The 13,543-nt window shown below is 36.8% G+C and overlaps 1 pseudogene; it reads right to left on the bottom strand.

Annotated features, from left to right (window-relative positions):
• Window positions 1–1,135: 1,135 nt before the first annotated feature.
• On the bottom strand, window positions 1,136–1,839 carry LOC107535593 (GTP-binding nuclear protein Ran pseudogene; annotated as a pseudogene).
• Window positions 1,840–13,543: the final 11,704 nt, after the last annotated feature.

Here is a 13,543-nt window from a genome sequence, read left to right as displayed (position 1 = left end):
TGTAGTTATAGAATGGTGATCTGTATATAGACATTATTTAGAGTCATGAAACTCGGAGAGGCCACTTAGAAGAAAGTGCGGTGAAAAACAAGGGAGCTGAGTACAAAGCCACAGAGCCCTGGAGTTTTATGAGGTTTGGAAGAAGTGGAGGCAGAGTCAGCAAAGACTAAGAAGGTTTAGCCATTGGTGCCTGTCTCTTTTTAGTTTTTCCCCTTGAATTCATTAACTTGAAAATATTAAAGAAAATGCAGTACCCTTAAATTTTGTTTGATGTGATGGACAAACAATAGTTAGAATTTTTATATGAGTAACAGTGTAATGGTTTCATTAAGAAAATTCATTATACAGTCAAATCTCAGTTCTCAGACATCTCCCATCTCAAACAATTCAGTTCTTGACTAAGTTTTTCATGGAAAAAATGTCTCAGTTGTTGAACAAAACTTCGGTTCTTGACCTGACAGCCCTGTATCATCAATCACATCTCTCTCAGGTGCCAAACAGAGGAGAGAATGTGCGAGTATGAGTCAGGTTACCACTAAACCTCACATTGTTAACATCTCAGGAAATTGTGCTGTGAATATTTTCATGTTTTTTTTGCTTTTGATGCTACTTATTATTATTAAATACATACAGTAAGTTACCGTGGGTCCTAAGAAGGTTAGTGATAGCAGAGTGAAAAGGAAAGTTATGAGAACGGTAGAGCTTAGACATATACTATATATAAGAAGGTTAAAATGAAATCATTTGGGGGTCTGGAGTGGATTCCATAATTCAATTTACATTATTATTATTTTTTATTTGAAATACAACTGTATTCTGACTCTGAATGAAAGGAGTGGGAATGAAAGTAACAAACAAGATTCTCCACTGAGGGTGTTGCTACTGCAGCATTCTTAGAGCTGAAACTCAGCAAGAAAACAACTGCGTTCCAAACAGCTGAATATGTAAGGTCCAAAAAATGAAGGTATTTTAACTGCCACATTCACTCTGAAGCCCATTCATCTCTCAGCATCCCAAAGATCAAGCACAGGTTCTACTTAGCTATATAATAAAGTGGCAAACATGCGGCACCACTGATATCACAGGACAGTTGCCTATAAAACTAGACTTCTGACACTGGGCTCCAGCTTCCCTCTCACAGCTCATCATCTTCGTTTGGGAGCACAGTGGTCTGAGCAACCTCTAGATCATGCTCATACTATGCTGCCAGGGCCGGGTCCATGGCAACCTCTGGTGGGGCAAGAGCAGGCATCGCAACAAACTCCAAGTTAGGGTCTCCAATGAGGTTCCTAGCAAGCCAGAGGAAGGGCTTTTCAAAGTTGTAGTCATTTTTGGCAGAAATGTCGTAGTACTAAAAATTCTTTCGGTGGAAGACAATTGATTTTGCCTTAACTTTCCTGTCCTTAATGTCCACTTTGTTGCCACACAAGACGATGGGGATGTTTTCACACACTCGTACCAGATCTCTATGCCAGTTAGGCACATTCTTGTAAGTAACTCTCGAGGTTACATCAAACATAATAATGGCTCATTGCGCTTGGATGTAGTAGCCGTCTCTCAGTCCCCCAAACTTCTCCTGGCCCGCCGTGTCCCACACGTTGAACTTAATAGGCCCTCTGTTGATGTGGAACACAAGGGGATGGACCTCGACCCCCAGGGTGGCTACATACTTCTCAGATTCACCCGTCAGATGGCGTTTCACGCAGGTCGTTTTCCCAGTCCCGCCGTCGCCAACCAACACAAGTTTGAAGTGAACTTGGGGTTCTCCTTGGGCGGCCATGGCGATGTCGCTTCTAGAAGTGTCTCCAGGGCCGTCTGACTGGGAGCTGGAAAGATGGTGGAAGACTACGTTATTTTTAATAGGAAAAATTGATTAGATTTTCAAACAAATCGCTTCTTGAACAGGCTTCTTTAACAAATTAAGTTTGAGAACTGAGGCTCCACTGTACTTAAAGCAGTTGAGGAACTACTTTGGGTCTAGCATAATGCTAAAATTAGGGAAGACAACAAAAGAAATGTAAAAAAAAAAAAAATAGACCTTTTACCGAACTTTGGTAAAAAGTGAAGTAAAAAAGAAGAATACAGTGAAGCTCTGGCAGTTGGAGAGGATTTCTTGGATTAGTTGGGGCTTGAAGAATAGGTAGGACGTAAGCAGGCCGAGGAGAAGAGCAAGTCAAGGTAATAGAATAAGGTATGTCGGAAAGAAAATCAGCTTTAAGTCAGAAGAGCTGGTTTGAATGTGGCTCTATCACTTAATAGCTTTGTGACATCACAGGGCTGCTGTGAAGATGAAGACTGTTAATTGCTTCATCTCTAATGGTAATGTACTAGTTTTTGTGTTGGGTGGCTGGTTCACAGATACTCATTTTTTAAACTTGCTTCATAAGTTCTTACCTATAGTGCCTAGCTCATTGTAAGGCATTCAGTAAATTGTAGGTGGTAATTATTACTTTGCTCCAGTTGTAACACTAACATGGCAAAAGGAGATGACAATGCCTGCCCTGCAGGAATTTTGTTTTCAGTGATTAGTTCTTCTTAAATGAATAAAAACATTCTGTGCCCTAGTGCCTAAATTTGTGGTACAGGTACAAATAAAGAGGTCAGGGAAGGCATCTTTGTTGGGCCTTATTGTGGCAATGAAACTAAATGTAAGAAAAAGGTAAGATTTGGATAGGCAGGGAGGGCAGGCTAGGCATTCCATACTGAGAGAACTTTTATTTCATTATTTTATTTTACATTTGTTTATTTTTATGGGTAGCAAAGCATATACATAACTGCCACTGCTAAAGAAATCATTAGTAACACTTAAAGATTCTCATTCTTTTTTTTTTTTTTAAAATATATCTTTATTGACTTCAGAGAGAGGAAAGGAAAGGGAGAGAGATAACCAGAAACATCAATGATGAGAGAGTCATTGATCGAGCCCACAACCCGGGCATGTACCCTGACCGGGAATTGAACCCTGATTGCCTGGATTCTAGGTTGAAGCTCAACCGTTGAGCCACACCCAGCTGGGCAAGATTCTCATTCTGAAACTTTTATAATGTTATAATTGAATTTACCTTTATCCCTCTACAATTTATTGAAATTTTGCCTGCTCTCTGACTTTATTTTTGGAGTGTCTTTTTTAAAAATATGGAATTGCTTTTATGATATACCTAGGTTTAATGTCCGTTATGGGTTTTCTCTTACAAATAACAAAGCTCCCTCTATTTTATGTTGTAAGATTTATTGTTAGAAAGGCAGCGCAGTTTTCTGAAATTTCCTTGGTTAGTCTCCCATCATATCTTTAGATTATTTGGATCTCAACTGGTTATAATTCATGTGCATATGTGGGGTGCTAGGATGACTTTTTGTTTTGGAAAACAGTGCCATCAGAGTTCTTGTACAGCCTGTGCTGAAATTGAGTTGTCTTAATACAATGCACTCTTCTCTCTCAGTCACTGTCATGGTTTGTAAATAGCCAGACCCTAGGTCATGCTGCTTTTCTGCAGCTGTCTTTCTTGGTTACTGGATGTCAGATGCTTTTCATTTTCCTTTAAGGGAATCTGGTTTAATTGCATATCTACTAGAATACTTTGCACCACCAGCTAGGTGGTTGAGAGCACTCCAGTAGCCTTGCTTATTGATACATAATCAGTTCAATGAAATTGTGCAGTGTTATGATGAATTTTATAATTTTGATAGTAAAAGTTAACATTTACTGAGTGCTCTTGTGTCATGCACTCTGCTAAGAAGCTTTAAAATACGGACTTTTTCCATTTTCAATGTCACAACAATTCAATGAGGTGAGTACTGCTTTTATTCCCACTTTACATGTGAGATGGAGGTTAATTTCCTATCCCAAGGTTACACACTTAGAAAGTGGTGGATCAGGGATTTGAACCCAAGCAGTCTGATTTTTGGGCCTATTCTCTTATCCACTATGCTTTACAGTCTTCTCAGATAATGTCTTTCTTGGAAACTGTCATAGTGGGAATTTTATTTTAGCTTTTATGTGTTACTTTGTATGAGGGCATTGGAAGCTATTAAGTTCCTGTTAGGGATTTTATAGTTGCACTCATCACCTTGTGTGAAGGGTTGGCCTTTGTATTAGTTAAGTAACCCTAGCTGTTGAATTAGAGCCCTGAAATACATTGGCTAAAACCCCTAAATACAGTGCATAATAGTTCAGAGCAGGTGTCCATGTCAGTATGTGGCTCACTTTTATATAGGCATTTAGTGACCTCAGGCCGTTGCAGAGACTAGGAGGTAAGGTGCCATTCTTTAGTATTTTGAGTAGTACATCAATGTTGAAATGTTCTTCATGAAGTGAATTTTTAGCAGCAGAATTTGGGGTAAATCAGATTTAGGATTGGAAGCTGTGGACTGTGGCAGAATGTTAAGTATTTGTACAGATGGTTTAGTAATCAGAAAGTTAAGCAGTGACTTCTACACATTCCCATTTTAATATAACAGAGTCAGCAAGCTCATTCTGGTTGACTTTTTTTTTTTTTTTCTTGAAACCTCATCTTGCTGGGCACTCTATTCCTAAATTATTTTGTAAGAGGTGAATTTTTTAGTACTGCTGAATTTTTTTTTATTAACTTATCTTTATTGTTGAAAGTATTACAAATGTCCCTTTTATCCCCCCATAGTATAGCTGAATTTTGATTGATAGAAGTAGCATGGTTTAAATTTATTTTCCATATAGCAAACTAGCCTTCCAACATCCCCTACAGCTTTAGTTTTGCCATGAAAGGGACACAAAAATACCATTTTATTTGCATCTGGTTGGTGACCTATATATAGCTCTCTGGGATAACAGTGTATTTCCCTGAAGTTGTACCTTAAGTGATCCAGTCTTTTCTTAGGTTTTCCGTTGTTATGACAAGATATCAATAGAAATACAGTGGCTGCATCATAAATTCACGAAAGCCTAATTGAGGTCTTTATAAAACACAAACTAGCATTCTTTGAATGCTTTCGTAAGAATAAATAGTTATGCATATCTTCTGTAATCCATTATTTTATCATATACACTCTGAATTAAATAATAGACTAAAAAATAGACTGAATTTTTAAAAAAGGTCTATTCTTCAATTTTTGCAGCTTTGTTTTTCACTCTTTGAAAGAGTATTTGTAAAATTTTGGCTTCCACCACAGACAAGAAACGCAGGCAAGTGTCCTGCTAAAATTCTGTTTGTGCCTCTTTATTTGCCTAAAACGATGGTCTAGTACTTTCAACCCATTTTAATGCAATTCAGTTACAGTGAATTATATGGTATGTCATTTGAATCCTGGCCATAATGTGCTCCTGTATTCACTTGTATTTATAACCCCAATTACCTAGTACCAAAAACATTAAACTAGTTGGACAAGTACAAAATACATAAGATGAGGTGAGGCACTTTTTATGTTGTGTTACTGTTTAAAAAAAACAAACTAACCAAAAACCCAACAAAAAAGCAACAGCTTGGGAGGGGGCTGTAGGCCTACGAAGGAGGATGGGAGGAAGAGCGCTGGGCACTTTCAGTCATGAGCCCAGGGCTTGAGTCTGAGCCTTGCTAATCGCTGTTTGGTGACCTTGGGCAAGAGAATTCAGCTTTGGGTCTTAGTTTTCTCTTTTGAGAAATAAGGATCCTGTAGTCTTTTTGACCAGTTTTAGCAGTCTTTGATTCTTACCTCCTAGTTCTTATTCGCCTGATGTGTTTCCTGACTCGTCAAGAGAAGGTTAACTGTATAGCTGCCAGCTCTTTATTATTCTAACTAAACTAGTTTTAAAGGAGGCATGATATTGGAAGTATTTAGTTTCTCAATTGTACCTCACTGCTGTTACTATGAAACAAGCTTGTGAATGGGGAAGACAGACCAAACACTTTGAAAACCTAATCAGTGAAAGTAAATCACCCAGGTACCTATCTTTCTATGACAGTCCTTTGAATTTTCATTTTCATGCAGAGGGCAGTAACATCAGTTAATGAGTATGTTGTATATGAACTTTCTCGTATAAGTCAATGCAATTGCTGTTATAGCCTTCTCTAAGTATTTTATTATTAAAAAGTTTAAACATGCAAAAAAGTTGAATTGTACCGTGAACAATATATTCTGCAAGTAGTTCAACCTAAACAATTAACATTTTCTTTTACTTGCTTTACCACATATCTGTCCATCTATTCATCACACTGTTCATCTATAAATTCATCTTATTTTTGATGTATTTTGACATAAGTTGCAGACATCTTTATAGTTTACTCCTAAACACTTCAACATGCAGACAGTTAGCTGGACTTTTTTTAAAGTGTGGCTTGAACGGTAGTCATTAGTTGAGCACTTGACATTTTCCAGGGTATGTGCTAGTCTGGCAGATAGATGAAGACACAACTTCTGCCTTCGTGGCACTAATAGGATAAGTAGATATATGTGTAAAAAAGTAAATCCAGTGTTATACTTGGACCTTTTAGTTGCAAGTAATAGGAACCATCAATATCTGAAGAGATAGATCTTGCTTTCAGAACTCAAGGACAGGAATACACTGGGGCTTTAGGAAGGACTGGAACCAAGAACTAGAAGACCCACCTCTTTCACTCTATCTGTTCATTGCTTTCTCCTCTTTTTAGTACGTATGGTAGAATATGCCCCACCCTACCCAGTTTTGCTTTTAAAACTAACAGTTCTCAGCCACACAGACACTAATTTTCTAATTTTGATTCCAATTTCCTGGGAGGTAGAATCTGATTGGCCCAGCCCTGGCCCAGCTATGTTTGAGGACAGAGTTTTGAAGTATATATCTCCAGTTGGAAACCTGTTTTTGTGGATAGAGAAAAGTTGTGGGGATAGAAGAGACAGTTCCTAGAGCAAGTGTGGGGATATTGTAAGTGAGGCTGACATTGAAAAATGTTTCTAGCTACAAGTGTGCTAAATAATTCCATAGACAAGAATAGGAATAGCATAGAAGGGGAATGAATCACTATTTAGGGGTGAAAGGGGGGTCAGGTGGAGCTTCCTGGAGAAACTGATGGCTGAGTTGCATTTTGAAAGATAAATTGAAGTACAGCTGTGGTAAGGAAGGATATGCTTTACAGAAAAGCAGCAGTAGAAAGATAGAAATGGCATAATGTTTTTAGGTAATTATAAGCATGTTAGTACAATTGCAGTATAATTTTTGAAGTGGGGCAGGTTTGTTAGAGGGGGGCAGATAGATGATAGCTAGCTAGCTAGCTAGCTAGCAGATAGATAGATAGATAGATAGATAGATAGATAGATAGATAGATAGATGATAGATAGATAGATAGATAGATAGATAGATAGATAGATAGATAGATAGATAGATAGATAGATAATCAGGGCCAGTTCATGATGGAGAACCATACCTTGAGAAACCAGGAAGAGTAGGTGACAATCAGATTTGTTTCCATAAGAAATAATTTCATTGGATGAACTGGAGGCAGTTTCATCCTAATGAGATTCTGGACTAAGAAAATAGCAGCAAAAAAGAAGAGAGAAGATATTTAGGTAGTAAAATCCTTAGTACTTGGGATTTACTGGATGTAGGGGGAGAAGGGGAAGCCCCTAATCTTCTGACCTGGTTGACTAGGTGAATTGGGATACCAGCCAAAATAAATATAGGAGACTGAGGTGCTATTAGTGGTATAGTTCCTGACCTAGCTTTTACCTATAATTACAAGGGCACTTTTTTTTAGGATTACTAAATTATGCTTCTATGTTTTATGCATTTTTCTATACATAAGTTATATTTCACAGTCTAAAATGTTAAAGAGCAAAAACAGGAGAAAATATGTTTGGGAAAAATATCTTTTTCCCAAACATATCTTTAGGATTGGACATTTGCATTACGGGTGTCCGTGCAACCCTTTTCAGTTGGAGATGTGTAGAAGGCAGTTGGATATGGAATCTGAAGTATAGGAGAGCGGAATGGGATGTCCATACAGGAAGTGATTAGATTAAGACTGTGCTTCTCAAGCATGGCTGTATATTAGAATCTTGGAGAGTTTTAAAAAATACTGATAACCTAGATCCCACCCCAGACCAATTAAATTGGTTTCTGGGTGTGCTAGGGCATTGCATCTAGCTTAAAAATGTCTATGTGCTTCTTAATTTAATGCTCAGAGATGTAACCACTGGCTTATAGGAAGATCACTTATTACCTACATTCAATAACTGAGTGGGTTTTGCAGAGGATTTTGTAATTGCTTTAAAACTCATTATAGGTTTATCTTTTTTTTCTTTCTTTTCTTTTTTTTTACATAATTCCTATGCCTTGTGCTGTCCCCCATTAATACCTGAAATTTTAAAAAACTATGCTTTTTGTTAAAATGATGTACATGTGTTTGTGAAGAAAAATGTGTAGAAACAAATTGTTTTAGTTAAAACAATTTTAAAACAGGAGCTTTCCTTTGATGAAATGGCTATGTCTCTTCTAATTTCAATTACTAATAGTGTATAGTCTTTGCAGCCAAACATAGAAAATTGCCTCACCAGCTGCAGTGTCTTTGAATAGTAAATATGAAGGACAATGATTGGTAAATTGATTGTGTGTGTGTTGTAGTCTGAAAGGCGGACAGCTGTAAATGGTGAGAAATTGTTTCTGATGTATGGGATAGGGAAAGACAATTGCTCACTTGTCTGCCTTTTCATTCCCTCACTGCATGGCTTTATAATTCATCAGGGTCCTGTATCTATCAATAAGTATTTATTAGCACCTGTAATATGCCTAGGAGTATATTAGGAGATTTATGTGAATTACTAAATAGGTAAAATAAATAGATAAAAACTCATGGAACTTGCCAATATTTGAGTTGGGGAAGGCATATAAATGACAGCTGAATGCAACATTATTTGATAATTATAAGAATCCATTTGTTGTTCAGAAACTGGAATGATTTCTTGAGCTTGGGCATTTAGGGATGACTTACACATAGATGATCATTCTGACAGACTGGCCTCTGGTTCTTTGAACTCTCCTCCTCAAGTGATCTTGTTTTCCATGGACCTCAGTTAGACCATGGACCACACATCCATTGATCTTTCCACTGTTCATTGTCTTTTATCTTGATGTTTTCACTTCCTTTCTCACCCTGCTTAAATTTCTAGTTGATCATTATACAAACTCCTCTGCATATACTCTCAACTCCCATGTCCTTCTTTCTTTATTATATTCACTTGACAAAACTTACAACCCTGGTTAAATCTGACTCTCTTACTCTGTACTGGTATCATAGCATCTGAACATAGCTGGAAAACGTGTGCACACTCACTCCCACACCTATGCTAACTGATCTTATCTTTAAATTCATGACCTTGCACCTCACATGGGTCCTTAATGCTACCAGTCAGAGTACCTAGTCCATTCTATCACTCTCCTAGATAGCTCTTTTATACCACTCCCTTTCACTTAAACCGGTAACACCTCTCCCATTCAGCTGATGACTTTGCTTCCTACTTCACTAAGTAAACCGAAGCACTCTCTATCCATGCATTCTGCCCTCCTGTTACCATAAATGTACTCTCTGTGTGTCTGTCAAAGACAGCCCTTCACTTGTGTCCTAGATACCGTCCCCTCTCAATTACTCAAGGGTATTTCTCCAAGAATCCTTCCAACTTTTATGCATCACAATTTTTTTTCTTTCTTGGATCATTCATCAGCATATAAATGTGTTATTTTTCCTACCTTCAAGATACTTTCTCTTGACCCCACTTTCACTGCCAGGTACTGTTCCATTTATTTGCCTTTCTTTGTAGCAAAACTCCTAGAAATAGTTGTCTCTGTTCAACTGCTTCTCATTTTTTCCTCCTGTTCTCTCTTTATTATTTTTTATTGAGATATAATTCATATACCATAAAATTCACCATTTTAGGTGTACAGCTCAGGTTTTAGTATATTTACAAAGTTGTGCATCCATCGCCACTATCTAAATCCAGCGCCTTTTCTCATCCATGAGAAACTCCATACCCCTTAGCAGACTCTCACTGTTCCTTTCGTTTCCCCAGTTCCTAGTAACCACTGATTCTGTTTTTTGTCTCTGTGGATCTACCCATTCTGGACATTTTATATAAATGGAGTTATACAATGTGTGACCACTTGTGTCTGGCTTCTTTTACTTAGCCTAATGTTTTCAAGGTTCATCCATGTCATAGCTTGTATCAGAACTTCATTCCTTTTTAAGGCTGAATAATATTCCATTGTGTGAACATGTAATACATTTTGTTTATCCATCAGTTGATGGACATTTGGGTTGTTTCGTCTTGTCTTGAAATACGCTCCTGTGAACATTCATATTAGGTTTTTGTGTGAATGTGTGTTTCCAATTCTCTTAGATGCATACCTAGGAGTAGAATTGCTGGGTCTTATGGTAACCTTGTGTTTAACATTTTCAGGAACTATCAAACTATTTTCCGAAATGACAGCATTTTACATTCCCACCAGCAGTGTAACCACTGCGTTACAGGAAGATCACTTATTACCTATATTCTGTGATTGAGAGGTAGGGTTATGCAAAGAGGATTTTGTAATTGCTTTAGAACTTGGTGTAGGTTTACCTTTTTTTCCTGATATAATTCTTATGCCTTGTGTTCTTCTCCATTAATACCTGGAATTTAGAAAAGTATGCTTTTTGTTAAAATAATGATGTACAAGTGTTCTTGGAGAAAAATGTGTGGAAGATACAAACTGTTTTAAGTAAAACAGTTTTAAAACAGAAGCTTTCCTTTGATGAAATGGTTGTGTCTCCTCTAATTCCAGTTACTAATAGTGAATAGTCCTTGCAGCCAAACAGAAAATTGCCCCACCAGCTGCAGTGCCTTTGAAGAGTAAATATGAAGGTTCTGACTTGAAACACTGGCAGACCCCGAGACCTAGGGCTTCACCCAGCTCAACTCCTTCTCGCCTTAAAATTCTCCCCCTTATTTTCTTCCTCCAACTATTCTCCCCACTATTTTTTAAAACTTATCTCTTTGTTGTAGTGTTACTTGGTCATTTTACTTTCCCCACCGAGAAGATGACATCACGGAAATACAAATTTTGGAACTAGACAGACCTGCTTTCAAAACTTGGCCCTGTGCACTGGCTCTGCAACTTGGAAATAGTCATTTAACCCTGTTAAGTTTTGGTTTCTTCATCTTTGCAAAGTTACTCCTTTCTACCTTAAAAGGATGTGGCATTGTGCTGAGGGTGTTTTCTTTTTTTTTATAAATTATTTTCCCCCCTTAGTAACTTTGGAATTTATGCAGTCTTTTTTAGTTCTTTGGTAATATTAAATCACACGTCTTTGACTTATTAGTGTCTATTGTTAATTGATACCATTACCCTTTATCCTGACAATATATGCATCTTAGAACACTTCCTTTATCCTAATCTCAATTTATATGCTATTATAGTTGTGTACTTTATTCTATATATTTAAACCTCATAAGTCAGTGTTGTTTTATATAATAACTTAATATTCGCTTGGTTTTACCCATATATTGATCACTTTCTTTGCTGTTTTCCTCTCTGTATTTCTGGTCTTTTATCTGTGATAATTTTCTTTCTGATTGAAGAAGAGCCTTTAGAATTTCTTTTAGTATAAGTCTAAATTTCATTTAAAATAACCTTTAGAATTTCTTTTAGTACAGTTTGCTGATGGCACACTTGGTTTTTGGTTTTTCTAAAAGTGCCTTTATTTGCATTCATTCCTAAAGGATATATAGTCCGTGTTTATAGTTGTGGATTGGCACTTATTTTCTTTAAGCTCATTGAAGATACTGTTCCTCTGTTTTCTAGATTCCATAAATATTGAGTCTGACTTTCCTTTGAAGGTAATCTTTTTCTCTCATTTAAATTTTATAACAACCCAGTGAGATAAAGGTTTTATTTTTGTTTGTACAGATGAGAATAGAAACTTCAGGACAACTTGCCTAACAGCTAGCAAATGGTAGATTAAAATTTTGGTTTGTCGGACACCAGTGCCTGTACTTTGTTGAAATACTTGGCCTCACTGTCTCTCACTACTTAAAAGTACACATTCATCTGTTCAGCATTATTTATCAGGCTCCTGTTATGGATGGACTGAGGTGGATACTAGATTTTGAGACATAATTCTGACCTTCACCTTACAGTTTGGAGGAAAACATGCCAAAACATTCAAATTGCAGTATGAGGCAGTATATATGATTAATAGCTAAAATGGCGATAGCTTACAGTAATTACTGGAAGAGTTTATGCAAAAGGAATTTCACAATTGGCTCTAAGTGTCAGAGAATGCCCTGTGAAGGAGGTGGAACTTTAAACCCTGGACACAATTTTTTGAGGGTGGAGATTGTAGAGATTGTTTTAGGCAGAGGTAAGTCACATGAAAAACAGCATGGAGAGCTGAGTGACAGATTTGGGAGATGGCAGCAAGGTTGATTTAGCTCAAGCTGAAGTTTATAAATGTTGGAGATAAGATTATATGTGAGGTGGTATCTCAATAGAGACCATACATTCTTAGTGCCTGTCTTTTAGGTCTAAGGGAGTCCTTGAAGAGTTGTTTGGGATGGGGTGATACAAAGAAAGTAGCAAGTATTACTTACAGGGTAAGAGCTTGACATGACTTCGTATTCCAACCTAAATTTCACTTATAGCTCTAGCACTTCCTCATACTGTGAGTAAACTAACAGTTCAGTGTTTCATCTATAAATTTGAAATAATAATGCTTATCTTTTAGTATTACTGTGAGGATTAAATAAACTAATATGTACAGTGTACTTAGAATAATACCTGGAACACAGTAAGGACAATTTGAATGTTAGGCATAATTTTGTGGTTATTATTAAATGAGATTATGCATGTTAGTAGCCAATGCCTAGCACATGGTGAATCATAATTCTGGCCACCAATAGAATGCGTATGGGATAAATATTGACTAAATTATATTTTCATATCTCTGCACCTATGTATAGGGAATGGAAAATCTTTAAAGTTTTATTATTGTATAGATAAGCTGTATAATTTACACAGGCTGTTTCCCTATTGCATCATTTTTGTGATTACATACTATATATTATTTCTAACCAACTCTTCAGGTAATTCATTTTATCAATAAAAATAATAGCAAAGAAGACATTCTGTGTTAAAAATCTGTAGTCAGAAAAGAGAGAAGGAGGTGTGGTATGTTAATCTGTGATGAAACAGTGTATCATAGAAGGAAACCGTACAGGTGCCATAGAAAAGGTGTAGGAATTGTGCTGGTTGTTGAATTTAGAAACATTGTCTCTGGGCTGTTTAATTTAGTCTTTTCAGGAAATTGTGTATAACCTGAGGATGCTTAATCAAGCTTCTGCCATAGGTGTAAAGAATAAAAAACTGCCTTCTCTGTTAAAATTTTATTCCAAGGGAAATTGTATGAAATCATTGATACATCAGGACTGACAGGCTAGAAATGTATTTAAATGAAGTGTCATTAAATCTTTAAGAAGCTGAAAAGCAAACCTGTGTCATGGAAGCAGTGTGGATTTGCAATATTAAAATGTTAGTGTCTTTATTGTCATAAAGGTGAATGGAAAATAATTTAGGAATGGACACCAC

The sequence above is a fragment of the Miniopterus natalensis genome, chromosome 12, assembly GCF_054644295.1.
Source record: "Miniopterus natalensis isolate mMinNat1 chromosome 12, mMinNat1.hap1, whole genome shotgun sequence".
Taxonomy (NCBI): domain Eukaryota; kingdom Metazoa; phylum Chordata; class Mammalia; order Chiroptera; family Miniopteridae; genus Miniopterus; species Miniopterus natalensis.
Note: the sequence above shows the minus strand (reverse complement) of the source record. Positions and strands in the feature narration are given on the sequence as shown.